This window comes from Pleurodeles waltl, chromosome 2_2, assembly GCF_031143425.1.
Source record: "Pleurodeles waltl isolate 20211129_DDA chromosome 2_2, aPleWal1.hap1.20221129, whole genome shotgun sequence".
In the NCBI taxonomy this organism is placed as follows: domain Eukaryota; kingdom Metazoa; phylum Chordata; class Amphibia; order Caudata; family Salamandridae; genus Pleurodeles; species Pleurodeles waltl.
This window is the reverse complement of record NC_090439.1, coordinates 169710049-169730204: the sequence shown is the minus strand read 5'-3', so window position 1 is coordinate 169730204 and position 20156 is coordinate 169710049.

The following is a 20156-nucleotide window of genomic DNA, read 5'->3' as shown; positions in this document are numbered from 1 at the left end:
AAACAGTAACACAATGAAAACAGGCAACAATGATGTACACAAACTTTCAGCCACCAAAGGGACAGGGAAAACAGTTTGTGAACCACTCCTGCTCAGGGACACCTCCCTCTTCACACATGTCCTTCTGTAGTCAGTGCAATGCTTGAATGACAAGTATCAAAGTTCCATTGTCCATGACATTGCCAGGTTTGAAAGTACAGCAGGATACACCGATCTTGGCGCACACTCCACCCTCCATTACGGTCATCAAGTCCAAGACATACAGATGTTGTATCACCATGATGCCTCTGAGTTCTTCCTTTATTGCATTAAGGCCAAGCTCTGTACTGGTCATTATTCTGAGCATTTCATACCATGCATTTTGTAACCAGTGGGCATTTCCTTTTGCCTGCAAGGTGAAGTAGGGTATGGACCCTCCCACCAATAGTTGGGCATGGGTGAACAGTCTAAACTCTTTTGGAATGTCCTTGTATTAAGCCCAGCCAAAATATTAAACAGCTGTTCTCCTTCGAGCCTGATGCAACAGTGTTGTTTTCTTCCTCAGCTAGTGTTGGTACAGGTTAGACAAATCTGCTCCTGGGATGACCAGGGTTGGGGTGTGTATGGTGATGAGGGAGCAGAGGCCACACCATCCAGGGATGACCTTACACTAGCCTCACTGCCAGTAGGTGTCCATCCACTGTGGAGGAGCCTCATTGCATGTCCGTAATGTGCAATATTGTGCCACATTTCTCATTGGTGCCCAGCGGAATGGTTCTTTTGCCTCTGAAGCATAAGGAATACAGTGTGAGTTCCCATACAATTAGGGGTTCCCCTTCCCTTCTATCCATGTGTATTTGTCTATCTCAGTGTCCCAGACCTCCTGACATGGGGTCTCTTTGTTGTTTTCAACCATCCCCTATGAGACCCATTTCCCATCATATAATCGAGGTGGCTGGCCCTACACTGAAACTCCAGATCTGGGGTCCATTTGTTATTAACGAAAACAGCCCTAATCACGCTAATGGCCAACCTGGGACCACAGATGGAGGTGGGAGCGGACATGTTTGTGTACTGGTTAGGTGGTTCAGCCACCTCCAAGAATCTCTTCTTGTGAAAATCTCGAGGCCAAACAATGTCCTCCCGTATAACTCCCTTCCTGCACATCCTGTCTAGCTCAGTTTGGATGTTGCTAGGCTTGGTAAGAAGGTACTGTTTTGTAGGATTGGTCTCATAGCGGGTCGGATTTACTACCACCCTATGGGGCTCTAATCTGATAGGTTTTATTTTGGCCCTAATTCTACACAAGTACAGATGGAGAAGGCATTTTGCTTTTTCAGGGGCTACCTCTAACTTTTAGCTGGTGCTCTGGTGGCGTGGGCCGCCGTCCAGTGCTCCAGTGTGTGCATGAGGTTGTCATCGGCACAGGGCGGTGTTTCTAGCCTACACATGAGAGGGGAAATGTAAAAGGATAGACATGTCACTCTGAACATTGGTTGGCGATCACAAAGTGCCCTGAGGTCAAGTGTGCACTCCTCTGGTCCAAGCACATGGCACGACAGGTGACCCTTCCAAGTGGCGTCAGGTGTCCTAACTACACCCTTTTCTCAAGACTTCCTTTAGGCTTCTTTGTTTGGATCTTGGGCTTTTCCCCAGATCTTTATTGTAGTGTACTGGTGGGGGTCAGTGAGTTTTTCGGTGGTCCCTGTGCCTCTAATTTGCAGAGTTCATTATTGGAATTGCTGCTCCCTTCAAGTGGAGTGAGGCCTTGCATGTTGCCCTATTGCTAGACCTGCTGTAGGGGTGAGCATACTACTGTATTCTACTCTGCTCGGAGCTGTGATGGGTGTTTTGGACTCCTTTCCTTGGCACCTCCCTCTCCCTCGGACCATATCTTTTTGGGTCTGTGGTTTCCAGCAACTGTTGGGAAGCCTGATGGTAAAGAGGAGGCACAAGACATCGTTATATGGAGAGTCTGGAGAAAGGCTGGGAATTAGTCGGAGTTTACCCAGAATATTGGAATGGACTGGGGCAGCTGAATGTCCCTGTAAACCTCCTTTCTTCTGACCTTATGCTATGCGCTGCCACGTTGGAACTCATGTGTGTGCTGTGAGCATTATGTGGTCTTCACTACCTGGAGCTCACGGGAAGCCTGGCTCCCAACATTGGAGGACAGCTTTGTTTTGGAACAAAAATGTGGCCCCCTCCCATTTGGCTGGGGGCCATTGGAGGGGCTATTGCAGTTGGAATAAAAAAGACACTTCAGACCCAGCTGGGGGCCCCAGAATGGGAGCCTTTTAACTTGGTAATAGGAACCCATCCCGTTTGTTTGTGGGTGTGAGGACCTGGGGTGCCTGCCTTTTAAACAGCCATTGGATGGCTGTCTGGGCCCTCTTCATCAAAGCTTCCCTTCCCCTGAGGTGTAGCTGGCTAGCCCCGACCTGTGGGGCCATCAGCAGAGTGGGGTCTTGGTTGTGGCGGGCATCCTAATTGTCGAACTTTGGTGAGGATTCCAGATCAACAGCCTACAGCAGCCCTAGATGGCGGACTCTAGCGAGGACACCCGGTCAACAGCAACACAGCAACCCTGAATGTCCCCACGTAAAGATTGAAATCCCTTATGTTATTCTTGATTGTCTGTGAGTTTTACTGTAGTGAATTTTTAAGGTGTGTGCGAAATGTGTGTTTTGTATTAGGGGTGCTAAGGCTTAATGCTCACTTGGGTCCTGCGTATGCGTGAGGGCATTGTTTCCCCAAATGGCTACCCCTCCCTGCTGTAGTTGTGGCTCTGGTCTTTGTTGGTCGGGCCCTTGAGCCCCGAACCTTTTGTGCCGGTTTCCACATGGATTTTCGAATGTTTTTATAATGTTCTGTTCAGTGTTCTTATAATCTGTATGTCGATCTCTTTGGATGTGACAAATCTGTCTTTCTCCCTGATTAATTGGGTATTCCTTCTAGAATTTAAGGCCTGTTTGATGTGACTACTATTCACTCTCTTCCCGACCTGAAACAGCACTTTCTGAGGGTTGCTTGATTACCTGCTTCAGACCACCGAAACACGTATCAGCCCTTGACGTTGATGGTTTGGAGGAACTCTAATTTCTCAAAAAAGCTGTACAGTGGATACTGTTTTGAACGATATTGGATGCACCGTTTTTTTGTTAAATAACTTATACATTGGAGACCCCTGGAGCAATTCTTATAAAACATTTGATTCTTTGTATTCTGGGTTAATAACATTGATGATTGACATATCAAGTAGGAGAACATTAATGGTGCCCATCAAGTGTGTAGAATTGTTTCTCTGAATTTGCTATACTTTGTTTTGAGTTTGTGGTATACCATACTGTTTGTGGTATACCATAATTGAGTTTTTATTAATTCAGGTTTGCTTCATGTGTTGGATATGAATGGTATGCTTGGGTATGAATACCTGTGATGTTTTAGTTAATTGAGACAGAATGTGCACTTGGGTTTGATACCCCGGTGTGATTTCTTATTTCCTTATATTTATATATTCTACTAATGTTTTGTATTTATATTATTTCAGAATTGTATTTTGCAATATGTAGAAAAGAAAACTGATTATTGTGAAGCATGTGCAGTTGATAAAATATTGGTATTTTATCCAGATTATTTTTTGGCTGTATATATATATATATATATATATCTTGAGCTCCTTTGTGATTATTTATTTATCATCCTATTTTGTGATTTATTCCTTTTTATATTTATTTCAAACAGCTTTGCTTTTTGATTGTTTGTTGTCTTTTCCCCTGGCTGGTTGAATATTCTTCTCAGGGGCCCCCTTTCTTGAATGACCGGTCCTTGTTGGACCAGATTCCCTATTTGCAGTTGATGATGCCATACTCTGGCCCAGCTACCTGACCTCTGCTGAGGTGGTGCAGCAGTGGACTCATTTCCATGCAGCTGAATATAAGGTGTGGCTACATTTTCCTGGGCCTGATTCTGCGGATGGGAACTCTGCAGGGCCTGGCCTTGGCTCATTTACTTTTGCGCATGCCTTTAGTCAGCACCTGTTGGTCATATGGCCATTCTGTGGCAACAGTAGCATTGTATGGCATTTCTCTGCTGCCCCCCACCCTGGTCTCCATCACTCTAGTCATTTTTTAACCCTCTGGGGTAGAGTTTCTTTTATAACTGGTGCGATTTGCACGCTTATGGCCGATGTGGCCTCCTCAAGGGCAGTCTTCCTCAGCTTATGTTGGATCAATTTAGCCTTGTCACTCTGGGCCTGCTTCTGTTTCTTCCTATCCTTTTCCTGTTTCCTTTTGTGAAAATGCATTATGTGTGCTTGTATCTCCCACCAGGGCTTAGTGTCTAGCCCCACTACGCTGTCCAAACCACATTGTATTTTGGTGGGCAGCCTCTTCTTGATGTTGTAAAAAAAAGACAACTTGAGGGCCCGTATCTCTCCAGGGTTGTCCTGTCTTCTGTACCCATTGTTCTCTCATCCTGTCTAGAAAGTCTATTATGGTCTCGCCAGGTTTAATGGTTTTCATCTTCAACCCACACACATCTGGGCAGTCAGGAATATTCCCCTCAGGGCCGTCCATATCTGGTGCATGTATGAATTAAGTGCGGCCCTGTCATGCTCATAGTCGGTTAGCATAACCTCTGGGATACGGGCAAACACTGTGTTTGTATGCTCACCGATAATGCAGTGTACCAGACTCTTGACATCGCCTATTGCTAGAGTGATCCCGTGGTATTCTTCTCTGGCATGTGATACATTTCCCAGCCCCATCCAACAATGGCGGCAGCTTGGCTCTTAGCCTCTCTTTGTCCATATGAGCCCATCGTAATAAAGTCATAAGACATTCCTTCCTTGGTAAAAAATGTGAACAGTTGTCAAGGAGTTGTAAACACAATTCCAAGTTTTAGTATTATTATGAGTTAATTTGAGCCAAGAATATGTGAGTTTGTTAGTTGGATTGACTACAGTAATGGAGGGATAGAGGAGGGAAGAATCCAGAAATGTTAATTGGGAGTTTATAGTAATAGGATGAGGCTTGGGGTCAGTAAAGGAGAGATAGAGGAGGGAAGAGTCTGTGGAAAGGGTTAAGGAAATCATAGTAGCAGGAGGGGTTTTGGATGAGTCAAAGGAGAGATAAATGAGGGAGAATTTAGTAGGGTTGTTTGGGAGATCATGGTATTAAACTGAGGTTTGGGGTGAGCTAGATGTGGAAGAGGAGGGAAGAGCTTCGGGAGGGTTATTTTGGAGATGAAAGTAGTAGAACAGGTTTGGGATGAGTCAGAGTGGGGATGGAGGATAGATTGATGGAGACATGACATAGGGTGATGGGTAGACATAGTAAAGCTTAAAAGAGAGTATGTTTATATTATTTGTATTTGTTTATAATTTAATTGATTTATATGTACATTTTTTTATCATTATTTTTATTTTTATTTTTCTGTAATTTATTTATTCATTATTTTTCTTTTTTTTACTTTAGTTAACTTATTTATAATTTGAATTTTATTCAGAGATTTTATTTTATTTATTTTTATTTAATTTTTCTCTAGTACAGTAGGACTAGAGTAATAAATAAATAGATATGTAAATACATAGTACGGGAATATATGTTCAAGGAATATAATAATGGATATACTAATATAAGAAGAAAAGTAGTACTGTATAAACACAGACTTTCAAGATTTGTAATATTTGAAGTTAATTAATCAGTGTACTTTTCTAACATTTCTTTATCTTTACTCAATTTGTGAATAGCGAAATGCTTAAGATAAAACATTTGATCAGTGTGAGCAGGGATTCATAAGTATGTAATAGAACAACTTATCTAGGAGCTATGCAATGACCTATGAACATGTTAAGCATAGAATAACATGCACATATATATATGTATATGCATACACATCTATACATACACACATGCATGCAAACACATATACACACATACATATATATATATACGTATATACATGAATATATATATAATATATATATATATACACACACACACACACATATATATATATATATATATATATATATATGTATTTAACGGTGAGTAAACAGGTTTAAAGAGTATGCGTATAATTTATTGTTATGACATAGTAGCAATACATATTTCCTAAAGAATTATATATCTAGAAGATACACATAATCAGATCAAAAATATTTATCAACACAGGCATTTGCAGTCCATTGCTGTTTGAATATTGTGGTTATGAAGGAAAGGGGCAACACTTGTGTAGTCTTCTGAAGGCAAGATAGTTATCCGTGGATCTTATATTTGGGGGTAATGAATTCCATAGTTTGGCTGCTTGAACGGAGAAGGATGTATCACCTATAGCCTTTTTCTTGTATGGTCGTGTTCTAAGGCGGTGTGCCAATCTTGAGCGGAGGTTTCTTTGTTGAATGTATTTGGTTATTTTGTTTCTGATAAAAAGTGGTCCTGTTCCATGTATAGCATTGTGGGTGATACAAAGCAGCTTGAAGGTGGATCTTCATGGATCTTCTGGCAACCAGTAACCAGTGTAGTGCTCTGAAGGCAGGGGAGATGTGGGCTTTTGGCTTTACATGTAATAGTAGCCTGGTATCGGAGTTCAGAATACGTTGTAGTTTTTTCATAATAGATAGAGATGATCCATGGTAGAGGCCACTGGTGTAATCCAGTTTAGATAGTACAAGAGAGATAGTAGCCTGCACCTTGTGTGGAAATACTAGGTTGGGGGAGAAGCGTTGCAGAGTCTTAAAGGTGATGAAGCTTGTGCGTGCTAATTTGTCCACTTGGGCATTCATTGTTAACTTGGGGTCCATGGTAATGCCAAGGTTTTTAAATTCCATGGATAGTTGAGGAGGTGGTCTGAGATCATCACGCCAGGCACACAGTGGCTCATAATTTTTCCAGTCACCACATGTGGGTATTTCCGTTTTGGAAGCATTTAGTTTGAGATGGCTCCAAATCATCCACTGATCAACGGCTCTGAGGCAACTGAAGATTTGAGAGGTTTCAGTGTCTTTGGGGCATTCCAATTTAAGTACTATTTGTGTGTCATTTGCATAGTTGAAGCATTTGAGTTAGAAATCATTGATCAATTATGGTAATGATATCATGTAGATGTTGAAAAGCTAAGGAGAGATGATTGATCCTTGGTGGACCCCTGTTTTTGTGAGGTAGGATTTGGACAAGAAGTGGGGAGAATAGATAATGTTAGTTCTGTTTTGGAGGTAGGATGTAATCTAGTCAAGATCAGACTCTTCTATGCTGACTTCGTGGAGTCTTTCAATTAGGGTGTCATGGTCGACCATATCAAAGGCAGCTGAGAGCTCCAGGAGAAGTAGTGCAGTAACTCCATTGCGGGCGACTGTGTTATTAAGATCATCCCAGATTGCTATGAGTGACAATTCAGTGCCTCTTCCTGGGCGGAATCCAGTTTGGTAGTCTGAAAGTATAGAATTGTCTTCAATGAATTGTGACATCTGGGTGAATGCTGCTCTTTCAATCCATTTGCCCAGGAAAGGTCCATTTGTGATTGGTCTGTAGTTGTTGGGGTCCTGCGGGTCTAGGTTTGATTTCTTTAATAACAGATGTATGTATGCCTTTTTCAGGTCTTCAGGAAAGGTTCCTGTAGTTAAAGAGTTATTGATGAATCTTCTTACAGATGTGGCAGCAGAAATAGATAAAAGAATGTTCTTGAAGATGTGTGGTGGACAAGAGTCAGAAGGGCAACCGGAAGGCCTGCTTGTTTTGACCAAAACCATAAATTCACCTTGTGATATTTGTTTGAAGGACTGTAGAGGTTGGGTTGGTTTATTCTTAAAGGGAGTTTTAGGAAAGGGATTGGTGCTGATTGTTTTCTTCTGTTTTAAATAGGAGTCCAATGTGTCTGCCTTGGTTGTGTAATTAGTTGCCAGTTTGTTTGTGAAATCCTGAGAAGTGGGATGACTTCCTTCCATGCATTTAGGTTTACGAAATTCATTGAGAATTTTATGAAATTCTTTGGTTGCAGATTTAGCATTTAGAATTCCGTCTGAGTAGTATTTTTTTTTGCTTTTTTGATTGATGATTTGTATATTCTATTAAGTTTGTGTAGCTGCAGTTCCTCTTGAATGTTGTTTGGTTTGAGTCAGGTCTGCTACAACCTTCTAATTTGTTGCTTTATCTTTTTAAGTTCTGTGTTTCTCCAAGGTGTTGTTTTTCTTTTGTCCTCTTTGGCCTTTCTGAGTGGTATTAGAATATCAAGCTTGTCCACCTCCTCTCTTGCCTATACAGTTTTGTGTGATGGTTTGATAGCCCGGAGGATCGGCTTCATGCAACACTGGGGCCATGTCATCTTCCAACCATGATTCTATTATGAATAATAAGTCAGGTTGTGTGTCTGAGAGCAGGTCGAAGATGTGGTGCTTGTTGTTTTAGAGTGATGAGCAGGCAGTTTAGAAAATGTGTGTTAGTGGCAGTGTTGTTTTGTTTAGGAGAATGGTGAGCAGTATATTTTGAGCTGGTGGCAGGTGTATTGTTAGCTGTGATAACTTTGTGAGGGTCACAATAGTCCTGTTTTTCAATATAGTGTTCCTCTTCCAGCAGGCTTAGGAGGTATTTTGTTCGGTCTGTGTCTGTCGGTGGTGGACTTGGTGGCTGAGAGAGACATGAAGAGTGTACTTTTTTTTGTAGGGTAACCTTATTATGCAGTAGACAAGGGGATGCAAAGGTGTTAAGAGTGGCATGTTGTTTATTTTGTTTGTGTCTGTTTAGTGTGAAAGGAGTATGTGTTAAAGGTGGTGGAGGAGCATGTAGATACAAATGTAAGGCTCTAAATTGTGCAGTGGGTGAGAGGTGGGTGAATGAATGTTGGCGTGTTGGGGTGCTTGTGGTAGATGTTTGTGAAGAGTGAGAATGTAGAGTATAATGAAAGTTTGTGTTATTTTGATGTGTGTGGTCTGTTTTGATTTTGTGGAATAGTGAGAGGGGATATTGATGTAGTGGTTTTCTGTGAAGGATTTGTATGTGAGTTAGTGCTGGTGCTTTGTATTACAGGGGGTGTTGATGTGTTTTGGAGATGAGTGTATGGGGTGTGTGAGAGGGGATGGATGTGTGTCAGGGGTGTTTGTCTTAGTTGTGATGACTGGAAGAGGTAATATGTGTGGTGGAGTCGAGTGTAAGGATTTTATAGTTGTTTTTAATAGGTGAAGAGAGGGAAAGGGTGTTTGTAGGTGTTGTGTTGGAAGATTGGGTTTAGGTATTGTCATGACAAAAGGGGGCCTGGTAGGAGTATACAGAAGATAGTGCTGTTGGTTTGTATGAACAGGGAGTGTGTATCTGGATGGCTGAAAGTAATGTATACTGTGGTTTTGTATTGTGTGGGTGATGGCAGGTTGTGTTAGTGGGAAAGGACAGAGTAGTGTTTGCTGTGAGAATGAAGGTGTTTTACTGTTGTAGTTGTGGTGGATATGTGTATAGGTGTGGTATATTTGGTTGTGTGTTGGTTGATGAGATATTGCAATCTATATGAGGTCAGTTTGTCATGCAAAAGTTGGATGTCTCTGCTGATAATGTGTTTGCATGTTGATGGATGTGTTTGGAGTAAGGCCCTTTCTGGTAAATGGAAAATTGGGCAGCATTTCTGGCCCTAGGCCCAACCAGTCCCAACCAGGCCCAAACAGGCAAATGCCCTTGTCCTTTCCACCCTTAACCTCGACACCCGGGCTGAGACGCCCTGAGCCCTAGGTTTAAATAGCCCTACTAGCCAATAGAGACCTAGTCCTAACCCTAACCAATCAGATTTATAACCCTAAATCTGACAACCAATGGGAGACCCAGCCCTATTCACCAATCATACCCCTAATCCAGACAACCAATAACAACCACAACCCTAAAACCAGAAATCAAAAGGGATCTCAACCCTAGTACCAATCACAAGCCCAACCCTAAAAATGGAAACCAATATTAATCTCATCCCTAGTACCAGTCACAAACCCTACCCTAAAAACAGAAACCAATAGGAATCTCAACCCTAGCACCAATCACAAACTCAACCCTAAAAACAGGAACCAATGGGAATCTCAACCCTAGTACCAATCACAAGCCCAACCCTAAAAGCAGGAACCAATAGTAATTTCATCCTTAGCACCAATCTCAAACCCAACCCTAAAAACAGGAACCAATAGGAATCTCAACCCTAGTACCAATCACAACCCCAACCCTAAAAACAGGAACCAATCGTAATCTCAACCCTACTACCAATCACAAACCCAACCCTAATCCTTAAACCAATAGAAAGATCAACCCCAACAACACCATATACAACAACCAATCGAAACTTATGTAAGGGGACAAGTTAACTGAAGCCCCAGCCCTTGTGGGAAGGGAGGAGGGAGCTGCTACTCTATTCAGAATCTCCTTGGATACAGACAAGCTGAATCCACACTTCCAAGCTAGCGGGCTCTACTTTCCAGGTAAGGAAGAGATTGTGAAAAACACTGAAATACTTCTTGTCGGGCACTCAGAAATTTGGCTTTTTCAAGGCAAAAACAGGTGATGCAGATAGTTTCTAAACACAATTTAAATCACAGAAACAGATTAAAAAGTCTCCTAAACACACTCTGGTTAGCCACTGAGGTGTATGTAGCCTTTTTACTTAAAAAAGAAGGGGGGCTTTATGCAGTCTTTTGCCACAAGCTAGAAGGGAACTTTCAAACAGTCACAGTTGAAAAACAGCACTTTAAAAAGTCCAACCTGCCTGAAACACAGAGATTCTGCAGTAAACAGGAACGGTTAGCAGTAGAAAACACTTTTAAACAAACAATACGTTTCCCAGAAAAGTCTGGGGCTCCTTACCTAGGTCTCCTAGGAATCCTTGATCACTGGGCTGTGTTAGGGCGCAGGGAAAAAGCTTGGCTCACAAAATGGAGGTGGCTATCTTCGGGTTCCCTCCACAAATTTAAATGGCCAGCGCAGGTGTGAGAGGAGGGCTCAGGTTGCCTGGGACTCAGAGAGCCAATCAATGAGCCCCAGCCCCTGTGGTAAGGGAGGAGGGAGCTGCTGCTCTATTCAGAATGTTTGTGCGGTATCCTGACTGTCTAACTGTACCTAACTACATGTGGTGGCTAGCTTTATGGTGTTTTGGGAATGCACTCATCCCTCTGGCCATTCGTGCTGTATTGGGATCAATCTCCGGGGACCATTGTAGTGTTTCTGACTATCTGTGGGGTCTAATCTAAGTTTTTCTCTTTGTGTGTCTGGCTGTTGGCTAATTGTTACCACACCTGTGACCTGTCAATCAATAACCTACAGGCCTGGGCTTTAGAGCCTGCCTGACCACATACCTTCATGCTGGCGTTGACAGAGAATTCATGATGGGAGAACCTAACAATGGTGATGCAACTTGGTTCGTGTACTAAAATGTATTATTTATCATTGATTAATCTAATATTAACAGAGGAGGCAGCTCCATTGTTAGATGGCCTTGGGTCGAAGCTGGGGTGCAAATTTCTGCATTTGGACTTAGTCACCAAAATGGAAGTCAAATAACTCCAGTGGGACAAAACAAAGGGCTGTAGCCGAAGATAGTTCCACAGGTTTGGATATCACTTTGGAGAGAAATTGTTGAAGCAGAATTACTGCTGCAAAGAAGATTATAGCAGGAGAAGCTTGGAAGTCCATCCAGCTGGCAATACAACTCAGTTGGATGGGTGAGCAGGTTGCTTCCGGTTTACTCCTGGTTCTCAGAGCACTTTCTGGCCAAATTTTAAGTCCTCAGATTTAGAAAGTGTCCATCTGGGCACCTTTAGCACCACAGCCAGGGGTCCAGGACTGGTGGGGCCCGTCTTGGGGGTTCCAGACTTACTCAGGCTGGGTCAAGGTGCGTGTTTAAGGTGGTAGCAACCCGTTTTAGCTTTGTAGCTCCAAACAGTAGGGCAGCAAACTAGCCCTTGGATTCACTTCTGGTAGTTGTGGGAGCAAGTATAGGTGCAGGGCTCAATAGCAGGGATGCCCTCTGAGGGCTCAAGGCAGGTTCCAGGCAGCAAAGCAGTCCTTTAAGGTTTGGCAGCAGTCTGGCCGAGTGCACAGAAGGTCACAGCAGTAAGCAGTCTTCTGAGAGTCCTTTTGCAGGTCCAGTACTGAACTGAGGAGTGGGTCTGAAGGCCCTATTTTTATATTGTGGTGCCCTTCTTCTGGAAGGTGGGAGACATTTCTGGAAAGGTTGTTTGAAGTGCTTGGAATTTTCTACCTCCCCTGCCCTGGCTTCAAGCTGGCTTCAGTGACAATACAGGGTCATCAGGCCCTTTGTGTGAAGGAAAAGTACAGGCTATTCAGGTGCTCAGCTTTGCCCCCTATACTGTCAGCACATGGCCCATTCAGGCACATCTAATCCCTCTATTGTGTCAATGTCTGGGAGGAATTCACAAAATCTGTCAGCCACCCCTAGTCATGTGACCCAAGACAGGCTGCAGGCACAAAGGGCGGCAAAATGCCAACATTCTAAAAGTGGTATTTTCAAAATTTTAATGGAAAATCGAACTTTGCCATTGAAGAGGGTTTAACATTACACTTTCATAGGTCCCAAAGATGCCTCGTCTCAGTTAGGAATTACAGCTTATTAAATGTAATAAGGAATCCCTTATATTATCCTATGGGAGAGGTAGACCTCACAGTAGTGAAGGACAAATTTGGAATTTTTTCACTACCAAGACATGTAAAACTTAAAAGTACTTGTCCTAACCTTTAAGTACACAATACCCCGGCCAATGGGGTACCTAGGGCGTACCATAAGAGTGATTTATATCTAATGAAAAGGACGTTTACGGCTTGGCAAGGGGATTTGAATGCCAAGTCGACATTGTAAGGTGACACTGCATTCAGGCTGCAATAGCAGGCCTGGAACACATTTTAGAGTGCTACTTAGGTGGGTGGCACAATACGTGCTGCTGGCCCACTGGTAGCATTCAATTTACTGGCTGGGTATGTGGTATACTAGTCTATGAGGGACTTTTACATACATTTATTATGACACTTAGGTATATGCCAATCAAATCATGTTAGGGGAGTGAGCACATGCACTCTAGCACTGGTTAGCAGTGGTAAAGTGAACCCAGTCCTAGGGCTAACAATAGCAAAAATCCAGCAAAAAGTGGAGGTAAGTAGACAAAATATTTGGGGGAAGTTCACCTTAATGCTGACTGGTCTAATACGTGTCCCTCCCAGCTATAATTGGGGAGAACTACTGAACCTCCTAGAAGTTCTCATCACAAAGGTGCAAGAACCTAGAAAACCATTGTTAGAAATGCTGTCTTTGATTGGCAGACAGTTTACACCCTGTCCAAGTAAGGACCCTCACTCTAGTAAGGGCAAGGGAGATACTCAGCTCAGACAACCCCTGCTCACCCCTCTGGTAGCTTGGCATGAGTAGTCAGGTTTATCTCAGAAGCAATGTGTAAAGCATTTGCACCTAACACACAGTAATACAGTGAAAACACTACAAAAGGACACCACAGCAGTTTCTCAAAAATAGCCAGCATTTATCTATGTAAAACAAGACCAAAACGGGAAAGGTCCAACATACAATAATAAGGATATGAATTTTGCAAGAATTAATTTAGAGAGGGATTTAGTTCCATTCTTAGTAATGATTTAGCCAACTCTGAGCTACTAATGCTAACATGGAATGCAGCCGGTCTTGGCAAGAAGTTGGGGGATCTGGAGTGGGCTAACTTTATTAGTAATATGCACATCTGTCTGTTCCAAGAGACCTGGGCTGAAGGGCATATCAATATTGATGTTTTTTTTTCCTTATAATATACCAGCCCAATTACCAGAGAAGGACCTAGGCTGTGCTAAACGGGGACTACTAGTGCTTATTAACAAGAAGCAGCAATGTGAGCACCTGCTATTAAAAATAGATTCAGTGGACCTAATGGGAGTCCAACTCACATTTCATCGGGAATGTAAAATCATCCTTATTAATGTATACGCTTGATCTGTTCCTCTGGGTTCTGAGTCTCAAACCCTGGCACAGTTGACTGATCTTCTGCATTCTTTACATCCACCGTTCTTTTTAATATTAGCAGGAGACTTAAATTGTACATTTGAACCCTCTCATATGATCAATGGTCTAACAGATGAAGAAGATGAAATGTGTCGAATTCCCCAGTTAATGAATAACCGCCAATGTATTCGATCACATGTGGCCCTCCAGCTAGCTATGATAAGTTTAAAATATGGACTCAGAGCTTGCAATGGTCGTACACCCTCAGATCCAAATATGGCACCCACCTTCAAACGAGGGATGTCCTGAAGTGTAATAGATTATTTTTTATTAGACATTAGATTGTGGCCTCTATTAAAGGACATGATGGCAGAATCTCAATGTGAAAGTGATCACAAACCCTTGTTACTTACCATGAATGGGAATGTTTTTAGGAGAACACTGAATATACAACGCACAGTGGTTCCCTCCCCATTGTTGAATAATAACTATACTAGGTCTCATGGCCCAAGGTTCTGTCTAATCTCTATTCGATAAATGAGATTTATAAATTGTTTATCGACGAGTTGGCAATTTTTGAGGACCACGAAGCTGATAACATCCCTATCCTGGATATCCACCAAGTGATGTTAAAGGAATTGCAGAGGTTCTTCTACAAAAAGACTTGCTTCAAATCCCGTGATGATCCCTCCAAGGATGACAGAGGATGGTTCAATGAGGACTGCAGTAGGGCTAAACTTGCACTAAAAGCTGCTATCAAGAGTGGCTTCCTAGCAGAGATCCAACCAGCTAGGTGTTTTTATAAGAAGGCACAAATGCTAGCAAAAAAACTATCGGAGGATTCGATATGGCAGGGCTTGGTCCTTGCAACAAAAAATAATAACAACATGATGTTTTGGGAATTACTCTCCAGATGGCAAGGAGGGGGAGGAGGTGCATAAGGAATTATATCCAACCTGAGATCCGGGTGGACCACTTCTCTCAACTTCATGCAGTTCCTTGCATTGCCTTAATTGGCCACTCCCCAATGTGTGATTCAACTACCTCACGGTTGGATGGCCTGGGTGATTGTCCCGATCCACTTATCTTCTCTATAGAGGAAACCAAAGCTGCTATTAATTCCATGAAACCAGGCAAAGCTCCCGGGCCTGACAAGATACCAGGTGATCTATACAAATCTGAAATAACTATCTGGTCCTGGTATATCAATCTGATTTCAAATAAAATTGCAGCCGGCGGAGAAATCCCTAATACCTGGAAGGGCGCTGAAATAATTCCCATTTTCAAAAAGGGCAATGCAAATTCTCCTGTCAATTATAGACCTATAACCTCGACTGATAATTTGCAGAAAATTTTTGCTAAGCAATTGCTAGAGAGGTTAGTAAACTGGGTCCAAGATTACCAGGTCCTCTCTACGTTGCAAGCCGGCTTTCGCCCTCGAACCAGTACAATAGATCAATCTTTCAGGCTGGTTCTCTTGTACTGGAAATATGTGATTCTAGCCAAACAATCCCTATACGTCGTTTTTGTGGACCTCAGATCTGCTTTTGACCTGGTTTCAAGGGAAAAGCTTTGGGAAGTATTACTCCTGATGGGCGTCCCTACTAATATTGTCGTCCTTTTACAGTGCTTACATGCTAATAAGTACGCACAAGTACGATGGGGCGATCAAGGAGAATTGTCAGATAAAATTCCTATACAAAGGGGAGTCCGTCAGGGTTGTGTTTTGGCCCCTATTCTATTTACTTTATTCATTAACAGGGTGGTATCAATTTTGACTTCATGTTCTAATGATACCCCTGCCCTGAATGAGCAGAAGATCCCAATATTACTATTCGCTGATGATTCCCTTTTAATTTCTAAGACTCCCATGGGCCTCCAAATCCTTGTAGATAGATTTAAGTCCTTTTGTGATGATCTTGGCCTAGAACTGAATGTCAATAAAACAAAATTGATGGTGCTTGCCTCCGGCTCTTGTCAGAGATGTACCATCAATTTGGACGGGGCCCCATTAAGCAAAGTTAAGACCATAGATTATTTGGGGGTGAGGCTATCTAACAATTTGCACTGGGAGGAACAGATCAATAAAAGTACTGGGCTCTTACAGCACAGAGGGTCTGCTATCCTGCGCTTCTATAGGACTTCTTTATCCAAAGCCGTATCCCCAGCCATTAAAATGTATTTGGCACAGGCACAGGGCGCTGCTGTCTATGGTGCTGAACTATGGGGATTTTCCGAGAGCAAGAGACTATCGGTAGGAGAAAATAACTTTGCTAGGGCTCTAGTTGCGTATCCCCGCAGTACACCCCTGATTCCTATGTTCCTGGACCTATGTCTTAATCGTATAGCTGATTTGATAGGCTTAAGACCCTTGTTATACTGGGTGAGAATTTGGACTGTTCTGGAACTTTCCGTATATAGAGATTCAGTCCTTGATATATTAAAGAGGCCGAAAGGGGCCACCATCCCATGGGTCAAACGTGTATCAAATTGGTTTCGTATTCTTGGACTACAAAGGTTTTGGGAGGAGCCGTATAATCTGGAACGATCCCATAAGACCACTCTAAAGACAGTATACTGGTCTTATGTGAGAAGTAACCTGGTCAGTTGTACATCTCATGGTCGGCTGACTAATTTATTTATAGATTTTAAGTGGTACCCCCTGTATGAACAATACCTCGATTTGATTTGTGATCTATTGGGGAAGGGTCTTTATGCACCATTTCACTTTGGAAGCCTTCCCTTGCTAACCCTATCAAAAAATTGGGGAGCTACCTCATCTATTGATCTTTGCCCAGCTTGTCTTTGCAGCTCTGAAACCATTGAACATTTTATGTTCTTTTGCCCCGCATACACTATTCCAAGGACAAAATGGATTTGTGCAATTTGCCGAGATTTGGGCTTGAGGCAGTGTTCCACAGCTATTGGATACTTAAGAGTGATTCCTCCAAACCAGTAATCCTCGCGGTTATCAAGTTCCTCACGACCGCTTGGTATATAGGATGTCGATCACTGAAATAAATCTTTCCATCTTTTACTTTTAACCATTTTAGGATCTAGTAATTTGTGGATACAAAGCAAAGGGGCATATTATTATTGCTGCCACATTTTAATTGTTGTATATATATATATATATATATATATATATTAAGTATTAAGTTTGGACGTATTATCTTATTTATGTTTTTAATTACGACATGTACTGTATTTTTTATGCTTAGATGGCCTCAAATGACCGAATAAAGCTGCTGTTGACTTGAACTTAAAAATAAAATTCCTTGAAGTCAGTGGCTCCATCTGGGGCTATCACAGCATTGTGAACAACAAATCTAACAGTTCAGGCAATCTTTGGGGATACCAAGACTGCTGTGTGAGCAAGGCAATGTGGAGTGTGGGCTCACAGGTCATGGTGCAAGCAGGAGCTCGGTGACGGCGTCAGGTGGTGGCATCGGTGAGACCAGGATTGTGGTGAGAAGCAGGGCACGTCCCCGTGAGGCGTCACGGTGCAGGTAGCAGCGTCAGTGATGGTGTCATGGTGGTTTTTCTTCTGTTGCAGTACAAAACACACAGTTCCCAGTGCTGTAGGCAGATGAACCTGAAGTCTTTGATATCCCTGAGACTTCCAACAGAAGGCAAGCTCTACTTCAAGCCCTTGTAGAAACTTCACAAGCAGGATACACAGCAAAGTCTAGTTTTTGCCCTCTTTAAGGCAGAAGCAGCAACTGTAGGCCCACCCAGCAAAGCACTCACAGCAAAGGGGCAGTACTCCTCCTCCAGCTCTTCTCCTTGGCAGAGATTCCTCTTGATCCAGAAGTGTTCTAAAAGTCTGTGGTTTTGGGTTCACTACTTATATAAGTTCTGACCTCTAAAGTAGGCAAACTTCAAAGGAAAGTTTCTATTGTTCACAAGATCCTGCCTTGCCCAGGCCTGGCTCCAGACACACTCCAGGGGGCCAGAGACTACATTGTGTGAGGACAGGCACAGCCCTTTCAGGTGCAGGTGTCAGCTCCTCCCTCCCCACTCTAGGCCAGGAAACTCATCAGGATGTGCAGGCTACACCCCTGCTCCCTTCGTGTCACTGTCTAGGGGAATTCACAAACAGCCCAACTGTCAGTCTGACCCAGACGTGGATTCCACAGGAATGATGAGACACAGAATGGTTAAACACAAAAATGCCCACTTTCTAAAAGTGGCATTTTCAAACAGACATTTTCTAAAACCCAGCCCTACCAAAAGGAGTATTTTTTAATTGTGAGTTCAGAGACCCCAAACTCCATATCTCTATCTGTATGGGAAATTACACTCAAGGGAATTTAAATTCAATCCCGATGTTAACATCTGGGAGAGATACGCCTTACAGTAGTGAAAAACGAATTTGGCAGTATTTCACTATCAGGACATGTAAAACCCACCAGTAAATGTCCTACCTTTCAAATACACTGCACCCTGCCCATGGGGCAACCTAGGGCCTATCTTAGGGGTGCCTTACATGCAGTAAAAGGGAAGGTTTGTGCCTGGCAAGTGGGTACACTTGACAGGTTGAATTGGCAGTCCAAGACTGCACACCGAGACACTGCGGTGTCAGGTCTGAGACATGTTTACAGGGCTCCTCATGTGGGTAGCACAATCAGTGCTGTATAACCACTAGTAGCATTTGATTCACAGGCCCTGGGTAACTCTAGTGCACTTTACTAGGGACTTATCAGTAAATCAGATATGTTAATAGTGGATAAACCAATCAACAGTGCAATTTACATAGGGAGCACTTGCACTTTGAACTGATCAGCAATGGTAAAGTGCGCAGAGAGAATAAGCCATCAAAAACAGAGTCCAGTATACCATAAAAATAGGAGGTCAGAGGGCAAAAAAGACAGGGGAAACACGCCAAAAGATGCCCGGTCTAACAACCATCAGCACTGGAGTGGTCTGACCAAGGTCTGTATTCCACCATAAAGTCCATTCCCTGTAAGGAGATGAACCACCTCAACAATTTTGGATTCTCGCTCCTCATTTGCATTAGCCACCTGAGGTGCCTGTGATCTGTCTGAAACCGGAAGTGAGTAATAAAACAAGTATGTTCTCAGCTTCTTCAAAAAACAGACCACAGCAAAGGCCTCTCTTTCAATAGCATTCCACCTCTGTTCCCTGGGAAGTAACCTCCTAGAGATAAAAACTACAGGTTGGTCTAGGCTCTCATCACTGAGCTGTGAAAGGGCTGTCCCTATGCTATGCCCTGAGGGCTCTGTTTGTACCATAAACTCTTTGGAAACATCAGGTGCCTTGAACACAGGGGGTGTGCAGATGGCCTGTGTGAGGGAGTCAAAGACTTTCTGGCAAGCCTCTGTTCAGATCAACTTCATTGGCTGCTCTTGCAAATCCGTCAGTCAAGTGGGCAACAATTGTACCATAACCCTTGACAAAGCTCCTTTAATTTCCTGTGAGGCCCAGGAACACACTCACCTCATTTTGTGTTTTAAGGGGCTCCCAGGCCAGAATGATTACTATCTTGGCCTGAAAGGGCTGCACCTTTCCTCCACTCAACAGGTGTCCCAAGTACACCACAGACCCCTGCCCTATCTGGCACTTACAAGCCATGATAGTTAGGCCTGCATTCTGTAGGGCCTGAAGCACTCCCTTCAGGTGAAAGAGGTGGCCCTTAAAGCCACTACTGAAGACACCTCTGCTATCCATTGAAGCAGCACTGAAAGCTTCAATACCAGCCAAAACCTTGTTCACCAGCCTCAGGACCCTGAGGGGGTGGTGAATTTTTCAGTCCAAAGGGCATCAGTTTAAACGAAAGTGGCCCTCTACAGAGAAGAGAAGGCTGATCTCTCTTTAGCCCCTTCAGTTAGGGTAATGTGCCAGTACCCCCAAATTAAGTTAAAGGTACACAGGAACTTGGCAGCTCATAACCTATCAATGAGCTTGAGAGAGCGTAGCTTATATAATCTATATTAACATGAAATGTTTATAAATTAATGTGTGATAATGCCGCATAGAAACTGTAGTAATGAATTTTTGCTTAAACATGCACCTGAAATGTGACCACAGGGAGTAACCGCCAATGTATACGTGGACTAATAAAAATGACTAATGTTATGAATTACTATAATTGAATACGTTTTATACTAATTATTAATGATTGCATTATTGAAATTGTGCTAAAATCCTTGTAGGCCTTAAGTTAGCATGAGCCGAAGCTTAGC